General features: G+C 36.4%; 1 protein-coding gene across 1 annotated transcript in view; it reads left to right on the forward strand.

The window, feature by feature from the left end:
• The window catches only part of SHISA9 (shisa family member 9), a 196749-nt gene that overhangs the window by 21823 nt on the left and 166244 nt on the right, over positions 1–8682 (forward strand).

The following is an 8682-nucleotide window of genomic DNA, read 5'->3' on the forward strand; positions in this document are numbered from 1 at the left end:
AGCTGGGATGTGTCAGAAGATCAGATCATAGAGGAAAATACAAGCTCAAAACTTGGTAGATGGTTTATTAATTGCTAATTATTCTTATGTCTACTTTACATGATATTAAGCGTATGCTGGAAGCTTCCAAGTGGAAAATCCACACAATAGTTAAAGCAGTTCAAAGGCAGCTTTAATCCTCCTTTATGGCTTGCAACACTCTTGGGAAAGAAGATATTGCACAGCTTCAAGGATGGAAAGTCACTAGTATTAAGCAATCTGAGGCTAACTAGCAGATTACAAAGGGAGAAGTCCTAAGTGCATATTTCCCCATGTGAAACCTATCTATGTAGTGGTGGCTTTCCTTTCCCCATCTACCTGTAACCTATAGAGAGTCTGAGATCAGTGCACTCTGGAAGCTGGTGAGCATAAGTTAGTAACTTTAAGAATATTCTTCTCGTACAGTTACTGACAAGTCTTTTCAGCTTTGAAGAAATTAACAGAAAAGGAATAATTTTATCTTATTTATCATCCCAGTAAGTTAAAACCGGAGCACATGCATGTCATAGTCCAACATCACAGGCATGACTGCATCCTGGCAGTCAGTATGTCATGATCAATACTCTTATCTGAAGAATCCTTTTGAAATATTCTCATAGCAACTTGCAGCCACAGACTTCACTAGTTGTGACCTATGGGGGATAATTGCAAGTGGTTTGCAGCTACTTGCTTTTGCTCTGTCTTGTGGGTTTGATATCAGTTGACAGCTCCTAACTGTCATTCTCACCAGCTTTCCTCTGATTAAAACATGGCTTTTTTACATTGTACACAGGACTAAAACAGGTACACGCTTCCTTTTGTGTTGAAACAGTTCCTGACAACCCTTCCGTATAAAAAATGGTGAGGCCTTACAGCTGGAACTATGTCCATAGAAAACAAACCTGAGTTTTTTTTCAGCCTGACTGCATGCAAACTGAGTGCCTCTGAGCATCAGATTATCTTTGTGCTTTGTATTGCAGAAAGGTGTTGCAGAAGCCAGTGCAGAGCTGGCTATGGTCCATCAATACATTATCATATTTATGGTTAGATACCTACAACTGGATAGCATAGACTGCTGCTGCCACAGCTGTCTGAAATAGTATCCAGTGCTATCACTACCAGTCAGAGCAAAGTAGGTTTGGCAAACTACCGTATACAGTATCAGCAAGCCTGGCAGATACAATTCACGAATGAGGATCAGCATAGCCTCAGCATAAAGAAATACCAGATGAAAAGGTAACTTGCTCAAAGTGAATGTATTGAACATATGGGATGAGAGAAGCTGTTAAAGGAAGATGACAATGAAGAGCCTCACTTCACAAGGAGGATGTCAGAAAGCACACAGAGCAAACGGGTTCGATTTAAAATGCTCCAGAGAGTCTTTTTTTAAAAAAGGATTCAAGATTTCAGAGCTAGGTAGTGTGTAATACCTGGAGCTGCTTACATAGCTCACTGAACTTTCGGAACAGAGCGCTGTGTCTGCAGGACAGATGTTACCCCCACGGGTAAATTTACCTGGACTGACCATTTGACAATGTATCAATTTAAGTCATTTGGTAGATATTTGAATGATATTTTTCTTTTTATGCCACAAATAAATAATATCAGAAAGAGAGTAAGAAAAAAAGAGCCTGAAAACCAAATTAATTTTACAATAATAGTAATAACTTAGTGATTCACCCAGCTGTGACTCAAAAGCAGGCCAGGCAAAGTCTCATTCTTTGCATCCTGAGGAGTATCTAGTGGATGATACCATTGCTTCAGCTCAATCTCTCTCTCACTTGATCTCTTTCTTGCCCATCAAAGCTTTTCTTGCCTTCGTGTGTTTGTGATTCTGCTTTTCTGTGCCTGACAGTTGTAATGAAGATATGCCACAGTTAGTGACAAGGCAAGTATTCTAGAAAAATACTGCCAGAAGAGAATGAAATGAAAAAGCTAATACCTGCCATCGGTTTGTGGAAGCAATCACCAATATGTAAATTTATGGCACACTCTGTAACTTATAGAAAAAAAGTATTTGTTTAAAGGTCATCATTAATTAAAAAATCAATGAAAACACAAATGCATGGAAGAAAACAACTCACCATTAAAATGTCATTGCAGCATAAGGATCCATAAAGGTGATACGGGAAAAGACAGCATACGTTTGTCTCCATTTCAACACCAATTCTAGCTGAAAAAAATGTTATGAATTTTTAAAAGCTTGAAGTTGTGCTACTCGGCTTAAAGTAACAAATGTTTTTGGTTTTCTTTAAACAAATCATTGTCTTCTTACATACTTTAACATTCTTATCACTTATCACAGGGTACTGAAACTCTATGTATGTCCTATGATGGAATATGACATTTCTCTCTCCCTCAAATTTCTGAATTTAGGCCACTTATGTACAAAGTATGTGTAAGTTGCCACAGTATACACAGTAACATACATTTCCTCAGCAATTCTCAATTTGCTTTTGCCTCACCTTTAACTATTAGCAAGGGAAGAACCTGTTTGTTATTAATACACCTTTACAAAAATATACAAACAAAAAAATGCCTTCTGAGAGATGCATTTTCTAACATTATCTGTAGTTACTATTTCAAAATTCCCTGAACTAATTAATTGCACATTTTAAAGCAAATTAATGTATTTTAGCAGCAGCAGTGTGATCTTTTCACCCATTATTTAAAATGCTTTATAATTATGGTAACGATTACAGGCACAGAAAAATCAAGAATTTTGTATCTTTCGATCTTAGAAATTAGTGCAAAATAAGGTGAAATATACAATAGCATTATTATCCTGATACAAAAGCTGGGAAGTCAAGTATTGTCTTTCATTGTCTTTGAATTTCACACACTGTTTTAGGCTTCAGATGTGACAGTATAATTTGTATCAGTATAATACTATAATAATTTCAGAAATATAATACAATAAACACTATCATTGTTTACATAATCAAGATATTCCCATCTCATAATCCAAGGATGCTTGTAACAATCTGTTGTATTGCTTACATTAACATTATTACCTACCCTGAGTACATTGAGATGTAATTTAAAACAGAAACAACAGAGTATTGGGGATAAGGAAATGCTGATCAAAACCTTAAGGATTTCTAGAGGTCACAACCATCCTGGCAGTCTGCCAGGATCACAGGAGCTGACTAGAGAACACTTTGCAGTTTTCCTGCAACTCCAGGTTAACACAGTTACTAAAATCAACACTTGGAAAAAATTAAGAGTTGGTACTAATCAGGAGCTCATTGTGGGGGGGAGAATGGGAGAACCCTAGGTTTTCTAACATCTATAATGCTTCAAATAAGAGTATTAAAATATTAAAAAATGTAAAATGGCTGTCCAGGCTAATTTATTAATTTTTATGCGATTCACTACAGAAATTATCTTAGTTAGCAATGATGGTTCAAAAATCTGTATATATGAAAAAAACTTCTATTGAAGTGGATGTAGGCATTGACAAAAACATACTGTCGTGAAAAAAAAAAGCCTTAAGGGACTGGATGGTGATTAAATAGAATGTGGAGCTCATCACATCTGGATCCCCAGTTTAAATACAGCCACGGTGAGGATAACAGTGGTCCATTTGTAAGTTTGCAGCCTAAACTATCTGTCACTAGATTTTTAATTCTTTGAACATTAAATAATCTGGAAAGAAACAAGTTTGCCAGTTTCTTTACAGTGTCAGTAACCTGTTCTCTTTAGGAGACAGACTTGCTAAAAACAGAGGTGAGAGTGTTTATTAGCAAATGTTTAATTTATGAACACATTTGGTCTTACAGAAGAAAAATAAAGGTCTTTTAAAGAGAAGCATGTTAGCTTTATTGATTGAGTTTTGAGTGGAATCGTTACTTGGGGAACTAATTCTGTGACAGACTAACTGGGCTATCTGGCAAGGTGGAGTGCCTCTGCTTTCTTTTCTCTCTCACTGTTGTTACAACATGCTTCGGGCTAAAGCAATCACAGTGGTATTGAAGTTCCCTCACTGTGGGAGAAAAAAAAAAAAGGAAAAGCAAATGAGCAAAATGTGGTCCACAGCAATATACTCACATTAGCCAGACTCTGCCTCAGACCACCTCTTAGCTGCATGGACTGTGTGGATTCATAGCTTTTAAAGAAGAAATGACTTCTAGTAGATATATGATTTATACAGACACCCCTGTATAATGCAAGTCCTATAATTTTACCCAGCAGCTCCTATAGTCAGAATGTGAGCTGTGAAGCCAGACTGCTGCTATCCTTCTGTACTAAGGGGTAATATTTCAGTGACATTTTTTTCAAAAAAATAATCAATGCTTGTTTAATTTTTTCTTTACTTTCTTTGGTACCATGTAATAATACAAACCAGAAGTGTAAAATATACCTATAATCCTGAGAGTTCTGTTAAACCCTAACTGATAGTAGGAAAAAGGAGAATACTAATGGAAAGAGCATATACTGAAGATTTTGCTTTCATGTGAATGCAATTAGAGCTTTTCTCTTAAGCTAATAGGATAAGTAACTATATGAGGAAATCCACAGACACTGCAAATGTGCAGGAGGGAGAGAGTAGTGTTTGCTTGGTGTTCAATGGTCCATGTGTAATAAGCTGGCAGTTCCATCTAGTTCCTACTGGACAATTGTCTACACCAGAAAGTCCTGTTTCTCCCCTCCCCCAGCAGCACATTTGGAAGTTTCAGCAGCAAAACCAAAGGCTGAATTAAAAGACAGAGGGCTATATTTTCAAAGCTATTTTATTTTTCATTCTATAGATAAAGATACACTCACAAGTAAATTCCTATTGCTTATATGGCATTGCGATTCAGGACAGCAGTTAATTTCCTGAATATCTGTGAATGACTGAACAACTCCCATGCTTTTTGCCAAATTATTCTATGAGATCTATTCTGATATTCCTAAACTTTGATCTTTTCCTAACAGCACTTGCCAACCTGATATAAACAGATAAATACCCTGTCTCTTGAGAGTAAAATAAATGTTGTAGAGTTTTATATATAGTTACTCTTGATTCCTGGATGATAGACTTGTAATAAATGACATGCAGGATGGATCACAGCTCTAATTAATTTTTTTAAAGATGTTGAAATGATTCCTTAATACTGGTAGTTTGTCTATAGAAAATGTAGCATATACACAGTATAACACAAACAAGCAGTGAATATGTGGTATTTTGGTATGGCACAATTATTGGTATTAATTTGGGGTGTCTTGGTTTTGGATTTCGCTTGCATAAATAATGTACTTCAGAAACCACATTGATATAACCTCTGCAGCAAACCATAGTTACATGTAGGTTCCACAGCTCCTCTATATACAACCAGCAAGCAACTGTCAGTCTTACTTTGATCCATAATACTCTAGCTTGATCTTGGCCAGGACACCAACAGTTTTGTTGTAATATACCATACACAAACTATGGAAAAGACTGTCAGGCCCCTTCCCACCCTGCTGCATGGCCTGGGGTGAGAAGGGCCAGGAACTGGTGCAGCTGGCCAGAAGTTCCCTTAAATAACTAGAGATGCACTGTCCTTTTTAGGAACCATAACAAGCACCAGGGGTTGCAGCCCCTTTACAAGGAAGAACAAGGCATCACTGAAGTTGTCCTTGTAACAGCAACCCCAGGAAGCGCTTTAACTTGCTAGGAGCCAGGATGGCTGGCATAGCTTTAAGACTGCTGTAAAACACATCGTGACTGAAGAAAATACAGAATTAGGATGTAAATTGTGGAAATACAAAAGACTCTTTTCAGCTTTTCCTTTAGTTATGGACAGTCCTTAATGACAATGAGCTCTAAATACTACATACACAGTGCTACAAATTTATGACTCAACAAAAGCTTGCAACAATCTTTAATTTTATATTTTTTTAACACTTGACAGATTGGCAAAACCATACAGTTGTAAAAAATTTCTTAACGGAAAGGCTTTTTTCATATAAGAAGATTTCAGGCGGTATGTATGTTCCTTCGCATGAGACAATGGCTGCTGAGTCTCCAATGCGTTCTGCCACAGCTGAAGATTCACAATTCTCTATTCAGCCTGCAGATCTTTTCATGCCTGTTATATCTTTTTTCTGGTCCTTCAATATTCTTTCTAGCATGTGTATGTGATCCTTGTGTGCAGCTGATATTACTGAACTAACCTAGAATTTATACTTTTTGCCCTCAATTCATGCAGGTTTGAAACAACATTTAGCACAACTGGAATGGAGGGCATTAGTATCATCCATCCTCTTATTGTCATAAATGATCCCTACTGTATGAAACATGTTTTAATTCATGGGCAATATCTTGCTAACCCGAATCCCACTTTCCTGTATGATTTCATAAACTTTAATCCCACTCTGTGCAATCTCTGTAATAGCTTAGATGCATAGTGACTTGTCATTTGCATCCCATGAAGCTTTTATAACAATAGCAACTTCAATTAAACTATGCCACTTGGCTTCATCATACTTCCCCCAAAATATCTTTGCCACCAACTTTTCTGAAAGTGGCAATTCTCCTGAGCTTTCCAGAATTTATAGGTCACAGGTAAAACAGCATGTTCTCTGCAAATGTTAATGAGTTTACAAACTGCTGAGTGTTATAATGATAAATTTGATCATATTTCTCTACTGACTTTACACATTCTTGGCACTGCAATATTTTTAGCTTATATCTGCTCTCAAAGGGCCCAATCCAAAGCTCATTGAAGTCAAGGAAAAGAGGTGTATTAAGATTAGCAGCTTTTGATCAAGTCTGAGACAGACAGTGCTGTAAAAACATTATCTGTGCACATCCCTTATATGCAACTGACATCTCCTTGCACCACTGCAGGTTACTGATTCTCATTTTCTTTGCGGCTTTCCACTTGATCAGGGAATCTATTAAAGTCCAAGCAGTCAAGGCAGCTGTCTTGAGTCAGATAATTTCCAGCTTCCTAAATAAAGGGAACTAATATAATATATACTTTATGCCCACATCACTGTCATAATTCATGTGGTATTGTGAAGGGTTTTCAGAGAGGAGGGCAGAATGCAAACAGCAGTGATTTCTAAAGGCCAGTCCCTGGTCAGTCCTCTGCTTCTGCAATAGGATCCCTCTCCTGCTTTTACAGTTACTTTCACCAACCTTCTTGTGCACAGTTCACTTTACAAAGTAATTGCTATAGCTTTTAAATGTATCCTTTCATATCTGCAGGGGTATATAGTGAAGACTGTGAACAGGAGAGAAGGTTGTGTTGCTGTTTAGTGTCTGATGATACCAGTACAGAGAACTGTAGTCTGATATCTTTCCTGGGCATTTTAATATATTTACAGATAGAAAGGTGACCTTTGTTTAGAAAAAAAAAATTGGTTTATTTCAGCAGGGTGCAGTTTATTTTGTTATGGTAAATGATGGCATTAATAAATAGCATTAGAAGTGCTAGTAACCAAAACCAGAACTACACTTATAACTGCTTACACCTGCTTTGTTGAACAATCTGTTACAAGTTAACTTAAAAATTACAGATGACAAAACTAACATTTTTTAGATGAGAAATTCAGATTCATTTCTCCATGAAATACAGAGCAAATACTGAAAATACCTAGTGGTAACATCAATTATCTTTGTCACTGAAAAATGTGTCTTAAACACGGAAGCCCCTTAGGATAGCCTTCTGTCAGAAGGCCAATCACAAAATCACTAAACCCATACAGACAATTGTTCACTGTTGCTTCAAGCTATTAGTATACATGTGTGAAAAAAATAATTATTCAATAGTTCTGTCAGATACTCTCAATTATGTCAAACTTTAAAGTCCGTGTGACCTTTTTTGCTATAGGAAGTGATTTAAAATCTGCCTTGCCTCTGACATTTAAATATGGGGGACTATACTGTTCATTTATTTGCCAAGATAAATAAAGATTAATGGAAGATGAACAAAGTAAAGCAGACTCTTACAGAAACAAACCGTTAGAAAGGAGTGAATAAATAGGACTACTGGCTTTTCTTGCTTTTCATTTTTTGCAAGTCATTAAGTTTACTTTCACGCAGCATAGGGACTAATAACTAGATACAAGTTACTATAAGCACCTGTCAGCTTTGCCAAATAAACTACTCTCTGTTAATAACATAAAATTTTGTAAGGGTTTTGGTATCATACTGCTGAATGTTACTTGTGGAAAAGGTTATTATCCAACATGACTAAATATTATCACATACACTAAGTCTTATGCAAGTGTCAGAAACTTCCTTTCACATTACCAATGAACAAGAGCCTTGTTGTTTGGTTAGGACACTTGGTGGACTACTTTGGAACTTCACTGAACATTTAAATAACAGATTTTGGTTTTATGTTTAAACTGTTTGTTGAAGTACTTTAGTTTGTGGGCCCTGGCATGGTCAGGTGTTTCTGAAATTTAATTATATGACTATTTTACAGTTTCCTAAGATCCTGCTCTCATAGTAAGAAAAAGACATAGAAGATTACTATTTCCATTTTCTGTTTTCCATTTTTTCTAACACTTTGGGAAAACGAGTAGCACAAGCAATAGTCCTTTCTATGCAAAAATAATCAAAGAGCCTCCTCAAAGGACAATGCTAATCCTTCCCTCTTCCATTCCACACAACTACAATGAAAAAATACAAAATTACCCAAGTCCTCAATATTAGACAAAACTAAAAATACATTTTCTAATCTC

Source organism: Falco punctatus, assembly GCF_963210335.1.
Source record: "Falco punctatus genome assembly, chromosome: 4".
Classification (NCBI taxonomy): domain Eukaryota; kingdom Metazoa; phylum Chordata; class Aves; order Falconiformes; family Falconidae; genus Falco; species Falco punctatus.